This window comes from Nuphar pumila, chromosome 9 (genome assembly GCF_984573655.1).
Source record: "Nuphar pumila chromosome 9, dmNupPumi1.hap1.1, whole genome shotgun sequence".
Taxonomy (NCBI): domain Eukaryota; kingdom Viridiplantae; phylum Streptophyta; class Magnoliopsida; order Nymphaeales; family Nymphaeaceae; genus Nuphar; species Nuphar pumila.
Genome location: NC_143257.1, coordinates 44,627,549 through 44,649,688, shown reverse-complemented (window position 1 = coordinate 44,649,688; position 22,140 = coordinate 44,627,549).

Sequence of the window (22,140 nt, the reverse complement as noted above, 5' to 3'; positions counted from 1 at the left end):
GGAGAGGCACCTGGAAGTGCTGAAGGATATGGGTGATGAAGTACCCGAAAGGAAGAGAGTGGAAGGCCCGAAAATTGATCATGTTATTGAAAATGATACTGGACCAGTTGATGGGAAAGTTGCAGAAGATTGCATATAGGAGAAGGGAGATTTCGTTTGCCACGAAACCCTTGGAAGGAAGCTTTGGAAAGACATTGGATGAGAGGATGTGTGAGAGGATTAGAGCATGAGGTTTGAGATTGCTCGTATGCCATGGGAAATGGGTGCAGCGAGTGGAGAGAAGGACTTTCTTAAACACAGTTCGATCTATCGGAACTATGTTAGGAAGATCAATGCCATAGGAGGAAAGGTTTAGAATGCAACCTAGTTGAGAGATATTGAAGGAGATGAGTTTTCCATGTACCATGGATGTAATGGTGGTGTGGTCACGGTCTACAGAGAGGTTGGTATAGAAAATTTTGATGAGATGAGGATAGTAGGTCATGGAGTTAGTCGTTCCTAAGATGGGAACAAAATCTTGAAGAGAGGTATGGAGATCAAAGGATGTGAAGGCGTCGAAGTTGACTAGTTTGCCAGTTTGAATTGGCAAGGTGCTAATGTACTGAAAGTGGTGAATAAGGTCGGGGTATCTTAGATCTGCGGAGGTGATCACATTGGTAGAGGAGGAAGCCATTATCGAATGCCTTGAAAATAAATCACTAGGAGAGAAAGGAGCTAGAACCGAGAGAAAGTTTGTATAAGGATAGAAAAGTTCGAATGGAATGGTAAGAGATGAACCAATTGATTAAATAGAAGGAAGAAAATAATTGTTGATATGAAATGAATGACATTGGAAGTGAGTAATTTTTAGATTTTAGTCAAATAAGGAAATCCGTGAGGAGTAAGTTAATAGACTTGTGAATGACAAATCAAATCAATGTTTGAGGATAGTGTATTATATTAGATTGAGGAGGACATAGTTATTGAAATATATAGATTTTACTATGGGTGAGTTTATCGACTAGTGAGAGAACCCATTAATAGAGTATGGGGTGTCATGTTGAATAACAAAATGATTGATCTTTTAGAATAATGGCCTAACAAGACAGACAACTTGTTATTCTATGTGAAGGGATTCTAAATTCGTGAATGGAGAGTTAAAGACATAAAAAAGATGATGTGGATATCTAGAGAGGAGAGAAAGAAAATAAAGGACAACATTTACTTGATTTAGATATGACATAAAGTAAAGATAGAATAAATAAAGGTTCTCGATTTTAGAGAGATATACAATAAGAGAGAGACAATGTCACGGATGGAAAGAAAGGTCATAGGGTGATCATGTGATGTTGTACTTTGAAAGATATGACATTTTAAAAAAAAATGTTTTATGATTAATATTTGTAATTTTTTTAAGAGTATACGTGGATATGAGGACATATTTGGACTTAGACTAGTGGTGAGAGAGATGATGAGACAAAAAAGGAGAAAGAGTTAAAAAATAAGAATAGACATGTAGGAGTCGGATTCAAAAATGTATAATAAAAAAAAAAATGTATTCGAGAGATGAAATGAGGAGACAAAGAAATATTTATGAATGAAGAGTAATAAATGTGAGTTGTCATAGAGAGAGGTGAGATGACATATATGGATTTTTGTGAAGGATAAAGAAGTAATAAAAAAAAGGTTGATGAAAGACATGAGGTTATGATTGATATGAATTATTATTTATATTCTTAAAGAAACTCGACAAGGTTAGGTTAAAACAAGAGTTGACAAGAAAGGAGGCTTAATATGTATATGAAAGAGATGATAATAGATAGTTTGTAGGGCTATGATATAACATATGATATAGTAAAAAAAATAATTTACGTGAGAATATAGCAACTAGATCTTTTAAAGGAAATAAATAGTCATTCGATTTTAACTAATGAAGAGTAATAAGTTCTCATAAACTAAGTAGGACCATTTGTCGTAAGAAAAGTTTTTATAAAAGGACAAAAATAATAAAGGAGTAGAGTGATGTGAACATTGTTATGATGGTTTTTAATATAATTAGTTCTTATGGATATGAGAGAAAGGAGATAGGACAAGGAGTTATAATGGATGTGTACTTGAAAGATGACAAGTTTGAATGACATAAAGAATGTGTCTTATAAGAATACGTGAATATGGAAACTTAGTTTGACTAACTAAAAACGATAATAAGAAAAGCAATTTAAAATACGATTTAAACAAGACTTATAAGAAGTATTATATTAAGTGTAATTAATTTATAAGTCACTTAGTTTGCATATTCCTAGTTCCCTTCTAATTCGTGTGAAGTCTTCATGTTTTAATGGTTTAGTGAATATGTCTGCTAACTATAGATTAGTGGGTATGAATTCTAGTTTAATTATGTTGTTTAAGACTTGTTCTCTTAAGAAGTGGTGTCTTATTTGAATGTGCTTAGTTCGTGAGTGTAAAATAGGATTCTTAGATAGGTTTATAGTACTTGTATTATCACAAAAAATAGTTGTATTTTCAAAATTTAAACCAAAATCTTTTAATGTTTGTTTCATCCAGATAACTTGAGTACAAGCTAGGCTAGCAACAATGTATTCGGCTTCAGTAGTTGATAATGATACACAATTCTGTTTCTTACTGAACCATGATACCAGTGAGTGCCCTAGCATGTGACATGTTCCACTTGTGCTTTTTCTGTCAGATTTACTTCCAGCAAAGTCAGCATCACTGTATGAGATTAGATCAAATGTAGAGGATTTTGAATAGAATAATCCAAAATCAACTGTCTTTTAAATATCTCATTATTCTTTTTACAGCTTTAAGATGTGATTCTTTTGGATTTGACTGGAATCTAGCACACAAGCAAACACTAAACATTATATCTGGACGGCTAGCAGTTAAATAAAGAAGTGATCCTATCATACCTCGGTATACCTTTGTATCAACAGTCTTACCATCTTCATCTTTGTCCAACACAGTAGTAGTGCTCATAGGAGTGGATTTTGAAGCAGTTGAGTTCATGTTGAACCTCTTCAGAAGTTCATGAGCATACTTAGATTGGTTGATGAAAACTTTATCCTTGGTTTGCTTAATATGCAGTCCAAGAAAGTAGGTGAGTTCTCCCATCATACTCATTTCGAATTCCTTCTGCAGGGACTTAGAAAAATCTTCACAGAGAGTGTTGTTAGAAGATCCAAAGATGATGTCGTCGACATAGATTTGAACAATTAGGGTATGATTATTCACTACTTTGACAAATAGTGTAGAATCTGCTTTGCCAACAGAAAAACCAGTTTTTAATAAAAAGGTTTTAAGTCTTTCGTACCAAGCACGAGGTGCTTGTTTTAAACCATACAAAGCACATTTGAGTTTAAAAACATGATCTGGGTATTGTTCATTTTCAAATCCTGGAGGTTGTTTTACATAGACTTCTTCATTTATAAAACCATTTAAAAAAGCACTTTTAACATCCATTTGAAATAATTTAAAATCCATATAGCTTGCATATGCTAAGAGCATTCTAATAGATTCAAGTCTAGCAACAGGAGCAAATATTTCATCAAAGTCAATACCTTCCTCCTGGTTGTATCCTTGAGCTACTAGTCTGGCCTTGTTTCTTATAACATTACCTGTTTCGTCTAGCTTGTTTCTGAAGATCCATCTTGTCCCAATGATTGGATGATCCTTTGGTCTCGGCACAAGATCCCAAACGTCATTTCTTTGGAATTGATTCAGTTCTTCAGAAATGGCTAGCATCCAGAACTCATCAATGATGGCTTCATCAATCTTCTTTGGTTCAAGTTATGAAATGAATGCCATGTTTGCAATCCGTTCTAGCTGAGCTCTAGTTTGAACCCCCTTTGTTAGTTCTCCCAAAATCTGCTTTTGAGGATGATCTTTGATATCGACAAAGGTTCTTTGGTGATCATCTTCATTAGACTTAGCTGTGTTATCTAAAAATAAATTTGTACTTTCAACATCATCATCATTAGTTTGTATATGAACAGATTGATCAATAGATTCACAAAAACTAACATGCATAGATTCTTCAATAGTATTATGACACTTATTGAAAACTCTGTATGCTTTACTATGACTTGAATATCCTAAGAATATGCCTTCAACAGATTTAGCATCAAACTTATCCAGGCTATCTTTTGTGTTTAGGATAAAGCATTTACATCCAAAGACTTTGAAGTAGTCTATTCTTGGAGTTCTGTCATAGAATAGTTCATAGGGAGTTTTATTTAATAAGGGTCTAATGAGAACTCTATTTGTTATGTAGCATGCAGTATTAACAGCTTCTGCCCAAAAAGATTTTGCAAGATTATTGTGTTGGAGCATAGTCTTGGCAGATTCCTGAAGGGTTCTATTCTTTCTTTCTACTACACCATTTTGAGGTGCAGCTCTAGGAAAGGCAAAGTTATGAGAAATACCATACAAGTTACAAAAATTTTCAAAGAGTTCATTTTCAAATTCTCCTCCATGGTCACTACGGATTTTAACAATAGAACACGATTTTTCGTTTTGTAATTTTTTACATAAGATTTCAAACTGACAAAACGTGTCACTTTTGTTTTTCAAAAATATTACCCAAGTAAATCTTGAGTAATCATCTACAATGACAAAAGCATATCTATTTTGATTAAGGCTAGCTACCCTAGAAGGACCAAAGAGGTCCAGGTGGAGAAGCTCTAAAGGTCTTTTATTTGAAATGACATTTTTTGATTTGAAAGAAGATTTGACAATTTTCCTAATTGACATGCATCACAAAAATAATCCTTTTTAAAAGATATGTTGGGTAACCCACGTACTAACTTATCTTTAGCTAGTTTAGACATGTATTTAGAGTTGACATGGCCCATTCTCATGTGCCATAGATGTTGAGTGTCATTATTAGCTATGAGGCAATGTTCTGTGATGTTTTCTAGGTATAGTTCATATATATTATTCTTTCTTATACCTTTTAGGATGATGTTTTCATTTGTGTCAGCTATGAGGCATGCATCATGATTAAAGCTAACATTATAACCTGTGTCACACATTTGACTGATACTTAGTAGGTTATGTTTTAAGCCTTTAACAAGGAGAACTTCTTTGATAAGAGGTTTGTCTATGTTACCAATATTTCCAATACCAATTATCAAACCTTTGTTGTTATCTCCAAAGGTGACGGTTCCTCCTTCTTTATGATGAAGAACAGCAAAAAGGTCTGGATGTCCTGTCATGTGCTTTGAACATCCACTATCTAGTATCCATCTGTTCTTCTTCTTTGGAGCCTGCAAAACATTAAGTAAATCTTCTTTTTGGTACCCAATCGGGTCCTTTTTTGTTAGACTTTGGAACCCATATCCATTTGGATTTGGGTTTGTCTATCTCTTTAGAGGAGTTAAAAAGATTATCAATATAATACTCCTTATTTGGTTCAGATGAACTTTTCACAAACGTGGTCTTTTGATTTATACAAGAAGGTTTTTTGAAATGAGAATAGCCAATCCCATTCTTGTAAAAGGAGACCTTCTGAGAGGATAAGAGTTTATCCAAGTTCTCTTTACCTTTAGTAAACTTGAAAACCGTTTTCATGAGGTTCTCAGTTTTACTTTTTAGCTCTGAAATTTCTACTTGCATATTTTTAGTTTTGGAGCTAGTAGAAGAAATTTCAGATATAAGTAAAAGATTTTTCTTTTTTAACTCAGAATTTTCACTGCTGAGTTTTTCATTCTCTTGAGAAAGCTTTAAATTTTCAGATTTTAAAACTTTATTTTTGAAACTCAATTTTCTAGATTCTTCAAATAGATCTTGAAAAGCATCTAGAAGTTCTTCAAAGGAAAAATCAGAGATTTCACTTACCGAACTTTCGTTTGCCATGAAGCACATATTTGCAGTTTCGGCTTCATCATCACTTGACTCTTCACTAGTGGATGGTTCTGAATCATCCCATTGAGCATGCAGAGCCTTTTTCTTGAAGAACCTCTTCTTTGGTTCCTCAGTCTTGGACTTTCTTTTGAGAAGTGGACAGTCACGTTTTAAGTGGCCTGGCTTATTACACTGAAAGCACATGGGATCTTCTTTAAGATCTTTTCTTTCCTTGTGCCTGTTTGGAAGCCGGTTCCTTCTCATGAAGCGCTGGAATTTTCTGGTAAGTAGCGCAATTTCTGATTCTTTATCTGAGTCTTCATTCTCAGATAGAGTTGGGAAAGCTAGAGTTTTCTTTACTGGTTGCTCTTCTTCCCTTCTTTCTTTCATGTGGACTTCATAGGCCATAAGATTGCCTATTAAGTCGTCCAATGTAAGTTTAGATAAATCTTGAGCTTCTTCAATAGCAGTAGTCTTTTTCTCCAAATCAGTTGTGAGAGATCTCAAGATTTTCTTCACCTTTTCAGTCTGGGAGTATGTTACACCCAGAGATTTCAGATCATTGGTGATGTTGGTGAATCTGGTAAACATCTCTGTGATGGGTTCATCTTTGTTCATTTTGAACAACTCATATTTTCTAACAAGAGATGATATTTTGGCTTCTTTTACTTTGTTGGTTCCTTCATGAATAACCTCCAAAGAATGCCAAATGTCATATGCAGATTCACATATAGATATTCTGTTGAATTCATTCTGATCAATGGCACAATATAAGGCATTCATAGCCTTTGCATTTAGGTTTGTCATTTTCTTTTCTTCATCAGACCATAAGTTATAGTCTGCGGATGGAGATGTGTATGGATGCTCAACAATTTTCCATACAGCAAAGTCTATGGATTTGAGAAAGATAGCCATTCTGCACTTCCAATATCCATAGTTAGAGTCATTGAAGAAGGGAGGACGAGATGCGTGTTGAGCTTCAATATCACGAGCATAAGAGGTAGATGCCATTTGTGCTGGAAGACTTGTTACGTCGAAACCAGCAAACCTGCTCTGATACCAAATGAAATTCCACTAGAGGGGGGGTGAATAGTGAAATTTGATAATGATCGATAAAATAAAATTATTAAGCAATAAGGCACAACACATAAAACACAGAAGTTATACTGGTTCGGTCAATATCCAGACCTACATCCAGTCCCCAAGCAAACCACTTGAGATTCCACTATAACATCCGAGTTACCGGATAAATAGTACAACACCCTCTTCCCAAGAGGTCTTCTTCTCTCAACAGAGAAGGGGCACACCCTTTTCCCAAGAGGTCTTCTTCTCTCAACAGAGAAGGGCAACACCCTCTTTCACAGAGGTCTACTTCTTTAAACAAAGAAGGAATACAGTGAATAACAGAGTTACAATACTTCCTATAGAACCTTCATAATGATATGAATGCACGAATGAAGGATTCTAAGAATGTTCTATTTGTCACTCAGAGGATACTCTTTGTCAAAGAGCTGGACTTGACTTTTTCTCTTTTCTTCCTTTTTCTTTTTCTCTTTCTTTTTCAAGGCTCTCTTTTCAAATCACGAATAGAATTTTTTCTCTTTGTAAGCTCACACGTCTATTCCATTCCTCTTGTTTAATAGTTTATTTGAGTGTGTTTATATAGCCTTTAAAAAGTAGTCGTTACATTTTGGAATTGTAACTTTTTGAAATGTGAAATGTTATGTCATTTCAAAAATATCTTTTAGAGAGGATCGAGAATGCCTTTTTCCAGAAGAGTAAAATAGAGGGTACACTAGTCGTTGTATTGTTTTTAAGTAATACATATTTTATGTAAAAAGTCTATTTCTTACAATAGTACATTTGAACGTTGGGTTGTAGTTTTGTCTTTATTCTAATTAATGATTTGAGGTACATTAGTACTTCTTTACTTTAAATGAGTGTAAGTACTATGAGTGCTTTAAGATATTTATTTGTACATAGTCATGTCAAGTGTATTCTTTATGTAGTGTATTTCAAAGTCTCCAGAGAGAATAAGGATCAAAAGGAAGGTCGACGTTCTTTGGGAAGGATATTTAGAAATGATTTGTTTACAGAAAGCATTTAATGCTTTGTAGAGAGAATGATGACTTCAAGTAAGTCGACATTCTATGGTTATGAAAAAAGGTAACTAGAGAGAATGATGACTTCAAGTCGACATTCTAAAGAAAAAGGTAACTAGAGTCCTTTTAAAACCATATTTTATTTGTTTTTCTTATGTGTAGCCGATTTATGTTTTTGTCTTTTTCTTGTATTAAGAAAACATTTTTTTAGAAAAGATAACTAAGGTCTTTTCAAAAATATATTTTATTTGTTTTTCTTATTTAGTCGATTTTATGTTTTTGTCTTTTTCCTACATTCCTTTTTTCATGTTGTCTTGTATATAGTATAAGGTACAATGATTATATGATAAAAAGTCTTTTTCATAAAAGGTTGTAAGAAAGTACAATTATTATATGACAAAATATCTTTTTCATAAAAGTTTGTAAGAAGGTACACTTATTGGTTTTCAAAAAAGAACCTTTTTGAAACTATCGTATACTTTTATGATATAGTATGTATGAATGAGTATGTAATATGCAATATGCAAGTTCCTGAAGGTTCTGTTACATATGACTCTAAAGAAGAAAAAATCTTCATCTTGAGGTAGCCGATTTCTTCATTTGAACTTTAGGAAAGCATGGCTCATCAAGCTTTTTCTTCAAGGAGTATGATTGCACCATAGTTGTACTTGAACAGGAAGTCTCCATCCTTATTGGGTGAGATATCCTTGCATCAAATACTCGTTAGATTTAAGGCAAAACATATTCAGTCATAATATAACATTATTTCAAGAGAACATATTATCATATCATACAAAATCAAATAAGACAGTGTATCATATTATGTGACATCAAAACCGAGTTTCTCAACAGTACCATCCACCCTCTCCCAAGGTGAACCATTTTGTGAATGGGGCGAAGCAGGTTTATCTTTCTTAGGCTCATGTTCATCCATACCTCACAATGAGGAATTTGCCTCGTGGTCCCCGCGGGGTACATAAAACGAGGACTTGGCCTGCCCATCCACGTGCTCAGCCTCACACGGCCAACGGAGCACACTGCTCGTGAAAACAGTCATAACACCATATTATTCATTTCTGTTTTAGGGTATATCACACAAGAGTCCACACAACAAGGGCAACTGCCTAAAGACTCCAGCTGAGCCCATATCAAGTCATATCAGTATTCATACCCTATGGTGTTATATTTTCATTTCATGAAGTAAGGGCACGTGGTGCGCTTACCAAAGCCTCAAGCAATGTACCTCCTCAGGGTACGTTCTACTCAATAACTGTGTCAGGATGTGCCAAGTGCAAAGTGTAAGAATACCACAAGTTCTATCTTTTGCACAAATATAACCACAAAGGCATTGCATATATCATTTCTGAGAGACAATTAAGTGTACAAGCAAACACACATTTATATGCATATGGTATTTCATCAATATTCTATTGCGTAAAGCATTGTCTCTAAAACATTACAATGGCACTCGCATATCCATGAACAAGGCAAAACAACACGAGTGTGTACTGAACAATCAAGTGTGAACAAGTATCATACTTCAATGAAATAGTACGAACTACGCGAGTAAACCTCAGGTGCAAGTAGTCGCGCATGTGCTGACTACAACAAGTACACATCAAGCTAATGCAACATTGCAGAACAACGTGCTTCGCGATGAGATAGTTAGAAACATTTGGCCATGGCAAGGCAACTCTCGAGCAGATTGAGGGGTGTGCACAAGCATACAAAACATGTATTCTTAATGTAAGCGAGCTCATCTCGCAAAGTGGGTCTACAACCCGAAAATGACTTGCTAAGGTAGTCCATGACATGGATACATAGAGTATTGTCGTACAAATACTTAAATCTCGTAAATCCCATAACTACACAACGAGGGACAAGTACCTCGAAAGGTGTGCAATAGCCAAGTGTCAAGAACACCTAGGAGAAGACACATTGTTCGAATCATCGAACCAAAGCATTCAGATGATCTAGTCTCACACGGTTTACACTGAATCACATCGTACACAAGCGTTCACATGCTTTACATATGACAAACCACACATAACGGAGAGGGCTAACTCCGATGCATTTAGAATAACATGGCATGTGTAACAAAATACATATTTAACTACTTATTATTGCTATCAAGGCGACAAAAGAGACAGTTGTTGTGAAAGGGTAAGGTGGCAACTTAGTCATGCAAAATGGAAAGCACGGCTAAACAACTAGCTATCTCATGCAAAGGGCTAGGAAACTACAAGGACGAAGCCTGAACACATGCTGCACCAAAACCGCAGCAGCAACAACCCAATTTGGTTGTAACAAGGCCAAACTCTTGCCGAACACCCGTAGCACTATCCAACTAGAATGCAGCAAAAGTGCTGCGACGGCACGACTCGAGAAACGAAGATTCCAAAACACCATAAAGGTAATGCTACTACGCGGTCCGCTGGTCTAGACAACATTACAGACGTAGGTAGCAGGTTCATCGGAACCTATCTCGCAGACACTACTACAGCCCTATAGGCTGCAGTCCGGAGCTCTCTATGGAAACGAGACTAAAGGGAGGCAAATCCAACAACTGTGTTGGAACCGTTCCCAAAGAGGTCGGCAACCTTACCAACCACACTGATGTAAAATACACTAAGTGCACACAGGCATGCCCGGTTTGGGCTGTGCTGCCGAGCTGTGGCAACACCCGCAACGAGGATGTAACACCCCCATAAGGGTTCAACTGAAGAAGAGGATGGAGACGAACATCAAACTATACTGTCCCATATCCCGCACACTACTGGGACCGAATCCCTTGGGCCAGGTAGGTTTGGCCCAGAAAGAGTCACCACTAACGGTCACGACAACAAGGGGAGGTATGCATCACAGAACATAAAGTTATTGATGTACTTTTGTGAGTTGTATACAGATACACATGGACACGTATGTGCACCATGTCACAAATGCGAGAACTAGTCAAGCGACAATGCCAACCATTGCATGCTATGATGAGACAGTTAGAAGCATCTGTCACGGTAAAGTGTGACTCAGAAGCTGTGCCGAGGTTCATAAACCATGCATCGCAACTACAAGCGAGCTCATTTCGCTAGGTGGGGCCATTGCCCACAACAGGACTCACCAAGGAGTTCTATCAGTCGCATAAGTCTCATGAGACCGCGACTATATATAAGAGTGCCTCAAGAATCCCTACGTACTTAAGAAAAATGCATGTAATTGCCACTATGATAGTACATTCGAATATTACCCAGGCGAACAAGCGATAGCATACGTTAGAGCAAAGCTTACGTGCTCAAGGGTGTACAACTACGTTATGTGACATCATCAAAATACATTTAAATCATTGAGTTAAGAAGTGCCAGGGTGTTGAATATATATATATAACAAGGGTGGTGCCATACTTGAATAATTCATTCAACAGAAGACCTACATTCTCAATTCCGCAACCCCCTTATAATAACAAGGCATTAAACAAGACATTGTTTGCGAGCACTTCCCGCACTATGCAAAGACGACCACACCCACAACGATGGTGAAACAATACTACAACAATTAATGGTTTTCACCATTCATTACATATACATAACTATGTATGCCTACCTATATCCAGGAAACTTGCAATGAATAACGACCACTCACACACATCACACAAGTTGTGATTAATCCACGTACTTGTGTATCATGCTATCACAAGGTGCCTAAATGACCGATGGCAAGGCCGAAACAAGAAGGACCCAGTGTGCCGGGTTCGGGAAGAGAGTCCACACACGTGTGCTTACCAGTTGTAGTCACAAAAGGGACAAGCCCAGGTCTGGACCGACAGGTCCAGACCCACATGCGGGCTGTTCTAAATAGGTGCAGGGTCTGGACCAATGTCCAGACCCAACTGTGGCTCAGCTGCCACCAAGGAAGAGGTGCTGGCACACGGCCTACCCAGCCATAGGACCAAAAATTGATGCAACCAAGCTGCAGCAACCCCAAGCGGCACCAGCACTATGCTGGGCTCAAGGACGTGAAGCCCTTAACCGAAACCTAGTTCGGTTAGGGTCCTCTAACAGATCTGGACCATAACCGGTCCAGACCACGCTAGGCTCACCGAATTGCCCAGCCACCCGAGAAGGGGTGCTGGCATAAGCTGCGTCATGACGAAAAATGGAGGTAGAGTAGGAGACATCCCATCGACAAACACGGGGCAGGTCTATGACAGGTCTGGACCGGTCGGTCCAGACCATGTCAGGCCAGGCCAAGGCTACACCCTTTCAGCCGATCAAGTATTCGGCTATGGGTCGGTTCAGACCTCTAAGAGAGAGGCAAACCGCACGGACATGGGAACATGTCTAGGGACAACCACTACTAGACATGTCCAGCAGTCTGGACCAGTCCAGCTAAAACAAAACGATAAAAAGAAAGGCCGAAAGTTTAAGTCGCCCATGGCCAACGAAACTGGAAACTAAAATTTGGAGCTGGGGAAAACCGATGGCGCGCCCCATTATGGCTCGACCCGTCCAACCTAGGCCAACAGCAGCCCTACCCAATGATGTTGGTTCAAAGGGGGTTGGCTGCACGGCGTGGGGCTGGTCCAAGGCGTCCTAGCCAACCAATCAGGAGTAGAAAATCCATATCATAAGACAATAGCGTGGAAACATGGCTGCCATGCTTTAATCAACAAAGGAAAAGAGTGCAGTGTGAACACCCCAAATTTTTCAAAATCTTGTAAAAATGACCCTTTTGCCCCTAACCCCGTTTTTCTGAGAAAATCAAGTTATTTCTTCAGATTTCTAGATTAGATTTCACATTGACATATTCAAATTCAACTCTGAGTCTGAACTCAGTATTTTAAATCCAAATCTGAGCCCCGTTGTCCAATTTCCAAAATAAAATTGCAAAAATACTAAAAAATGATTTTGAAAGGCTCGGGCGGCTCATACGGCACTCTGTTCGATTCTCGGCCCTATATTTCTCGGTTCGAGGTTGTAAACCTCGAATATGTCTCAAAAATTCGGACATAAACCCATTTTTTTTTTTGAAGAAATTTTCTCAAAATAGCTCAGAAAAATCCCCTTTTGTAAATATTCTACAGAAAACACAAAAAAATTAGTTTTAAATCTTTGATTTTTCGTAAAGCTCTAGGATTTTATTCTAAAAATACAAAAAAATAGAAAAATAATATAAAAACCCAAAAATTGAGAAAAAGCTACAAGAAAAATGAAGGATTTCCAAGCTTCTTGAAGCCCTTTTTCCAAAAACCTCATTTCTTAACCATTTTTTTTTAAAAAAAAATAAAATCCTAAAAAGGGGTCCTCTTTCTGAAAAACTTAAAAATATGTAACGACCCCTCTCCCGCACGTTCTTCCCATTCTCTCCCCATCGTCGATCTCAGAACCGACTTCCCCATTATTCACCCCACATCCGCAACGAACCGTGGCTAGAAACATCCATTAGCCCCTTTAAGAAGAGGCCCCCGATGACTCTCAAAGGGGGGAGAAGATCCACCATTATTGATCATCTAACCTTCCTTCGATTGAACCCACCCTTAAGCTGGAAGTTCCCCTTTAGCATCCACCTTTTCAAGCCAGGCTCACCCTAAAGGAAGTCTATCAAACCCTTGCAAGCAAAAGCGAAGTCTCCAGACTTCTTTTTGGTTCTCCCCGAAGGAGAATCGACCCCTTTCCTTCCTTCAGAAAACTCCTGCAAACAAAGGATCGGATCGGCTGTCTCCTTCAGAACTCCAGCAATCCTCAAATCACCGGAATCGATCCCGTCCGGCAGCGACATATAATAGCCATCATTATCTCTCCTTCTCAATAATCGGTGATCAAATCCTCTGCAACTACAGGTAAGAATCGTTCCCCTCCTTCTGATGCAAATTTCCTTTTCTTCTTTCATTAGATTTTTTTTTTCTTCATCCATTTAGCGCATTATATGCAGTATCGGTCTGCCTATAGCAGTCCCGATTTGCATTTGGCAAAAGAAATCCAACCCTCTTCCGGGTTATATCTATTTCATTGTTATTTCAATTTTTCTCACAGATTCTTAGATCTTCTCCGATTTATGAATTTTCATTACCATCGCACATTAGTTGTAGATGAATCACTATGTTCTTTTTTTTTTTTGTCATTTGTTCATGTTCCTCAATCCATGCGTGATTCAGCATCACCATCCTCTTTGTCTCCTGCCATTAGCATCACCGGCATAAGAATCATCATTAGCATCTAAAGGCAGAGTTAGCCCATAGTGAAATACAGTGCCCAATCTGGGTTTTGCTAGGTAATTTGCTGCATTGCACGACATTTTTTTTTCTCTTCTAGGGATGTTCATTTCATTATAATTCCCCTTTTAGATTTATTATGTTTTTCTCTGAATGGTTTACAAGACTGTCATCCGAGTTAGGTCTATTTGTTATTCATATGATCGATATCTTCACGTTCAACAAGTTGTCGTTGGCGTTTCATCTGCTAAAATGATCTAGAAGCTTGACTACTGTGGTAATCAGGTTGTGGAATGCCGACAATAGCTCAGAGCACTGTCCTGAGACTTCTTTTTGCATTAGCCTTTAGCTGATTAATTTTGCTTCCCTGCATATCCCTTTGCTGAAGTGTTTCATTGTTTGTGCGTTAAATTGAAATACTCCATCATGCTTTTGATCACTTTGTACTCATTTTATACAGAGTCGTGTTACATCTAAATGCATCATATTTTGTGTATTATCTTTATAATAATCTATCTTGTCAGATCCAAACCATGGGAGAAATTAAATCCCAACCACCTATAGAATGATGAAGTCCCTCAAATTATTCCTGAATCTATGTTAGGAAATCCATCAGAAATGAAGTTTTTTTTTTATGTGGCTAGCCATAAGCACTGCTTCATGTATAGGTGAGTATGTGCGTTCTTTGTTTCCTCTTTCCCCATAAGAGGAATTGAAACAATTGTTAGTATAACCTGTATGTTTTGGCCCACTATTTTCTTGATCTTGAACTGTTAAAAAAACTGGATATGGTTTGTATATAAGATAGCTTGGGATAGAACAATAAGCCTGACCGAGATTTTCCTAGAAATGTTCAGTAAATTTAATATCTGGAATGATGAGAGGAAGTCCCCCAGCTCTAAAATTCACCAAAGTTCAACCTATCATTCTGTCCGCCAGGGGCAAACTCACATTATTGAATATGCTGAAACTGGGAGTCGCCATCGTGCGTCATATCCAGGAGACACCTCCTATTCTAAAACCCCCGCCCATCTGCCTAATATCCCACTCGTATGTATGTATAACTGATTACTATATAGGTGAATTCTTTTCCTTAGTTTAAAGGGAATCAACGTTATACAATTTGTCTTGAAATCTTGATATTCTGTAATGAAGCTACTTAAGAGGCTTTCCTGCAGTGACTTGCTATGGTCATGGTGTGCTCAGCAGCGTGACATCAACCACTCCTACCATAAATTGCCAGAACATATTTAGCTTGAATCATGTGATTAGTCAGTTCATAGGATACATGAATCTCGTGGAAGTTGCACTACATACCCGTTGTCATGTTTCCAACTGAAAGCTCGACTATGAATATGCTTAAGGCTATTAAGGATATTCTGATTATCATTCATAATTACTCTATGTTAGTGGAATCGAATACAGTACTAAATGGTCAGTAGTTTCAGTTGTTGTGAATTTAAATTGAATACATTTGTTGAGTTATAAAGCCCTGTGAATCTCTCCTGAATTTAGCAAATGACAACCAACCTTCCTGTAATAGCTGGGTCTAGTGCATTTACAACAGTTGTTGTATTGGGTTGATCATTAGATTGTCAGTTTAACTTTCCTCTGTTTGGGTATCCATACACCCACAGGTAATGTAACTTGGTCATTTTATTGTCTCCTATTATGGTTGGCTTGACTTAAATTCACCAATTTCTTACCATTTGAATTCACTTTCCCTCTTCCATCTTTTGCATCCCTCAACCACCTACATCTTTCATCATAACCAACATCTATTCATTACCCACTTTTACCTCCAGTCTTCTCATCATGCGTCAGCCAACTACATGATTTTCACAAAGTTCCCAGCATCTCCAGCTTACTCACAGCCATCATCTACACTGGATGTCACCATCTTCCACACCTGACCTTCATTGGCTACATTAGCCCCTCATCTAGCATTTTCACAGCACACACTACTTCACTCATATTGCATATCCATTGTCCACTACCAACATCATCTCCACCATCCATCTACAGCAACTCCCTGAGTTATTGTAGCTTCACATTTGCCACAGCAGATCCACCGATGGCTGTGAAATATCATCCACCCCACAACAAGCATAAATGGATGTACAGCTGCACCATAAACATCTAGTTAGTCTGAATGGTCAATTGACCAGTTTATCAATCTTAGATCCCACTGGGTTTTGCTCCTGCAATACAGCAGATTTCTTCTAAGTAGGGCAGTTTTCATCACCAAATCCAACCAGCTACTGCTGCAATGCAGGCATCACAACCCTACCTCCACCAGCATCATGCCTATCATATGTATGTATAAATATGTTCATATCTTATGAAAAATTCCTAGTCATAGGAATACACCTACATGCTTTCATGAATCCATTCCCTTATGTATATACATAGCCATGTATATTCTATTAGGCTCTTCGTCTTATAAAGCATTATCTTTCTTTTATATCTGTGTTTTCTACTGCGTATTAACACTTGATTTTTGCAGGAAATATGTAGAAGATATTACTACTTGGGGTTGTACATTTGATTTTATCCATTGTAATAGTTAGGTTGGAATAAAAATTTACATTTCTTGCTTTAGGTAGAATGAATGAGCATTATAGAATACCATGAATGGTTTATTCCATGCATTTTTCCTTTATTTCTCAAAATCCCCACAATGGTGAAACACGAATGGCACGTGCACCATTTCGTAAGAGGTAAGTTAATTCTAAGTTGACGATTTACATCAACGGCCATAGTTGGGGTGTGAACAAAACTTAGAATTCTTATCTTTTACGAAATAAGATTGGATCCACACTGGATCCATTTTCAAAATCCATCATATTTTCTCAAAATATTTTTTTCTTTTATCAGAATTTAACTTAGGATTAACTCAAAATATATACCAATGGCCATAGTCAGGGTATATTGAGGGTTGATTTCATTTTAAATTCTCTAAAAGCACTAAAATGTATTTTATTCTTCTTTTGAATTTAAATATAGATTATCATATAATACATTCAATGACCATAGTCAGGGATGTATTATATTTTCAATCTTATTTTAATTCATTTAAAGAATGAAATAGCTTTTCAAAGTCCAATTTCAAACTTATTCAAATACATTCATCATATAGGGTAGAATTGCATCATATTTTTCAAAATTCTTTCAAAACCCCAAGTGATTTTGAACATCTTTTCTATTTCAAATTCCAAACCTATCTCAATTTCAAAGTCCAATTTGACTTTGAAATTTCAAAATCATGTCATATTCAAACTTCAAAATTTCCAAACTCAATTCAAAACTCAATTTCAAAGTTCAATTTAACTTTGAAGTTTCTAAATTCATCTTCTGATTCTAAATCCAGTTTTTCTTCAAAGTTTTAAATCAAAATTGAGATTGACTTTGAATCTCAAACCCAAACCTTCTCAAGTTCAAAATCTGGATCTTCAAAAACCCAGATCATCTTTAAAAGTCCTATTTTTGGACTTCTCAAAACCCAAATCCAAAATCGAATCCTAGTCTCAACTTGGATCCAGATTTCCAAGTATAGAACTCCATTCTACTTTGGATCTCCAAATCACGGATCCAAAATTCCATTTAGAATTCCAATCCTTATTCTACTCTAGATCTCCCATCACAGATCCAAATTCCATTTAGGGTCCAAACCCTTATTTCACTTTGGATCTCCAATCACAGGTCCAAAATTTATTTAGGATCCAGACCCTCATTCTACCATTGGATCTCAGATTCAGATTCAAATTCCAATTCTTAGGATCCAGAATCCAACCCTACTTTGGGATCTCAGATTCAGATCCAAATTCCAATTCTTAGGATCCAGAATCCAACTCTACTTTGGATCTCAGACTTCAGATCCAAAATCCATTCTTTAGGATCTATGAATCCAATTCATCTCGGATCTCGGATTTCAGATCTAAGCCCATTTTAGGATCCAGAATCCAATTCTACTTTGGATCTCAGACTTCAGATCCAATTCTATCTTAGGATCCAGAGTCCAATCCTATCTCGGATCTCAGATTTCAGATCCAAATACCATCTTGGATTCCAGATCTTGTATCTGATCCCATTCAAAATTCCAAAACCAAATTCCACTTTAAATTCCAATTCTTAAAGACGATTCCGTTTCATTCAAACCAAGTTCCTATTTCGGACCCTAAATCCAAAAATCAGCTCAAAACTCTATTCAGAATCCAGAACTTGGATTCAGATTTCATCTTGGAATTCCAACTGTTACAAATCCCATTTCCTTTAGATTTCCCACTAAAATCAAAACTTCAAAAGTGGAATTCAATTCCATTCCAAAATATTCATCCAAGTTCAAACTTCTAAATTCAAAGTCCATTTATGACTTTGAAAATTTCCTTCATTCTCTTTTTATTTCAAAACTTCAAGATCAAATTCCAAATTCCAGATTTATTTTCCCAAGCCCCTGATTATTCTAAAAACTTAGAACTTTAATCTTAAGTTCTAAGTTAGAAAACCTTTCTTCACTTTATCGGATTCACATGGGATTTCTTCAAAACATTTTTCAAAAAGAGCATACATTTTTGCATTTGCACAAGCATGATTCATTGTGCATTTTAGACTTAGGATAAATACTTAGATAATTAGATAATTTCTTAGCAAAGCAAAAGGCATTAATTCGACCCTTGGTTCGATTACCCCTGGTAAAGGTGCCAGGAACGGTCGAACCTCGTACCGACGAGCGGATCCCGTCTCCCAGTTTTCCCGCAAATATTTCAAAAACGGAGGCGAGTTATTTCAAATATTTTTAAAATTAAGGTCAAGTGAGACCCGCAAAAGAGTTCCTCTTCTCTTCTCTTCTTTCTTTTCTCTCTTCCCTCTTTCTTTCCGTCTTTTATCTTTCTCCCTTCAAAAAGGAGGAAAATAAGGGATTAGAAAGAAAAAGAGAAGGAAGAGAGAGAATAGTACGAGAGGAAAAATTTTGCGATGATCACAGTTTTGGCGACCGTGATGGGACTCGTCTCCGTCCGGTCGAATTATGCCTTTTCTTTTACTTTGACATTATCTAAGTCTTTATTCTTCATACGTCAGCTTCATTTCCATGCAAACCTTAGGAGCCTAGATCTTGTCCTAAGTTGACATCATTGCATATAGGATTTAAGCATGGTTTGGTAGGACCATATTGAGGAGATTATTCATGTTCACATTAGACTTAGGTCTTAAATACAACTCTCCTCAATTCTAGGGATTGAATGCAGAACAATGTATGCATGTGTGTGCTTCTCTTCATTTTAAATCTATCTCTTTAGGACTTGCATTAGAGCCATCTGATTTTTGCATGTTGAACATGTTTTCAAAAACATCCCTTACCTATATTGTCCCGGTCTTCACGTTGCTGGGCTGTCTCACTGAACCATAGTTCGGGAGAGAGCCTCACAACTGGACCACTTATTTGGGTTCGCGCCCCCCTACCACGTACCTAAGGGCCATAGTCCGAGGTAGGTGCTCAAGGATGTTGGGAAGCCATTACCTTAGAACCGAAGAAATATTTCTATGCCACGTACTTCAAGCTTCGGCTTGGGTATATCAGCGTATCTTGATTGGAATCAGATGATCTGAACCCTAGAGTTAGGATTAAGGTCCTACAAGCCATTTCAAATATTGCATTTAGAGTCAGCCTTTAGGGAGTGCTGTATGCGCATCCTTGTTTGTGCAGCTTTGGTTGTGTGATATTTCTCTTATTCGCTCATATATGTATCAAACCTTTCTCAAAAACCCTGGGTGTATTATTCAAAACTTATTTTCAAAAAACCCCAGGTGTATATTTCTATCTACCTACATTTCTTTTTTCTCTTTTAGATCAAATTTTCTTCAAAACCCTGGAAAATTCCTTTAAAATTTTATCAACCTTTTTCAAAATTTCCAGGTTGATTCTTTAAAGAGTCTATCCATAAGTCCTGCATTCTATCTAATCCTCCTTATTTTCTTCTTTTCCCCAGTATCATCTCAAATGGCGTCAAATTCCCTCGATGCTGTCTTTCCCCGAGATCATGTCTTCTATCAGATTCAGGATGGATCCCCGGATCTGCGGGTCATCCAATCTCGTCCTTTCTTCCCTCGGTGGTATTATTCTTGGTTCGCCACCTTCTCACGTATGTTCCCAGACCACTTGGATGACTGTGGGTTGGAAATGGCATCAGCGGCAGACAAGCGAACCATCAATGGAGCATTGATTCAGGCCATGGCAGAATGGTGAAATCCACGTACCTACACATTTTGGTTTCCCTGGGGAGAAATGACCCTACTGATGGATGAGTTCAATGACATTATGGGGTTGCCCGAACCAGCTGGTTAGCCAGATGATCCTGTCGAGCAACAGTTTTTGATCAACATCAAAGGAGTGGACGTTCGAGAAGCCTTAGCAAGAGCAATAGGGAGCAGATCTTGGCCTCTCACTGAGATTGGTGGAAATCAGTTCATCGACCTATTTGAACTATATCAAAAGTATGGAGCCTACAAAGAGGTTGACACTCTGTCTCGAGCAGCGAAGGACAGGATTCAGCATGCCATGATTTTGTGCACAGTGGGGTTAGCCTTCTTCCAAGATGGTCAGAATTTCATAGATATCAGAGTTGCTCAGCTCTTTCGGAGATGGGGAAGCAAGCAGACCCGTCAACTTTCAGTTTCCATGGCCGCATTAGCCTTCCTTTACAGAGGCTTGGCTCGATTTGCTCTTGGAGAGACCATTCTGGTAGAAGGATGCACTTACGCCTTGCAGTCATGGTTCCTGCGACACGTTCCTTCGAAGGCCAATTCTTTCAGGTTCAACAGTAAGTAGTCGAAGACAGTCATCCAATGCCGAGCTCTGATCGAGAAGCTGCATCCGGAGGAGATCACCTGGGATTTCTTTGACAGAAGAGAGACTATTCCTCGATACACTTATGCCCGTGACAAGCGCTACAAGTTGATGGGCCCGTTCTTTTGTGTTGATTATCAGCTGGAACGGTGTCTGAGGCAGTTTTCGCAGCGGCAAGTTCATGCCAACACCCGTTTCCCGACAGGCAACGTGTCAGAATTCAACCTGTAGTCGGATCAGTGGTCTAGGGCATATCATGTCGCAAAATATACCTGGAACTCCTTTATTTCTCTGTCTATATTTCCTGGACCAAATGTATCGTCTGAATATAAGGAGTGGTGGCAAACTGTCTGTCCACCCTCTCTTTGTCTTTGAAAGTTAAAAATATCAATAAAAATTTACTTTTTTTTGGCCAAAAATGTTGTTCTCTATATTTTGTTTATAGCACAAATAAAAGTCACAAATTTTGGATGACGACCTAATCCCGGGAAAAAGGGATATTCCTTCCGCATTTCTTCAATATATCCTATCATGGTTGACGACCTCGCCTAGGTAACAAGGCACATTTCTCTGTTATCATCAAATGGTAACACAATTATCACAAATCGTGTGATGACCCAATCCCGGGTAATGGGATAATCTCTTGAAATTGTCTGCCAAATCCCTTCATTTCTTGCTTTCTCTCAAAGAAATTATGATTTTCAAAAAAGATTCTCCATACTCTAACCATTCCCATATTCTACAGGAAAGCTTTGGCATCTGAAAAATGGTTCAGACAAGGGCTGACAAGAGGGCTGCTCAACAACACAGTGACAACGAGTCAGAGGAAATGAATTCTCCCAGATTGTCCAAAAAGCATGACTCCGGAGATGAAAGCGATGTTGATCCGGCCATATACCGGGTTTTTCAGAAAATGATGACTAAAATGATGGCCGAGCAGGCTAAGGCGGCTCCAAAGAAGGCGACTTCTAAGACCAAGGCTAAGAAGAAGCCCATGAAAAATCCAGTCAAGATCAGCAAACAAAAAGTGCAGCATGACAGTACTTCGGAAAGCTCCGAATCAGCAGAAGAGAACTCCGAAGAAGAGCAGCTGATCTACATCCCGAAACATCTACGACAGTCCAAGAGGCCGGTAGAGGAGCCAATGTCAG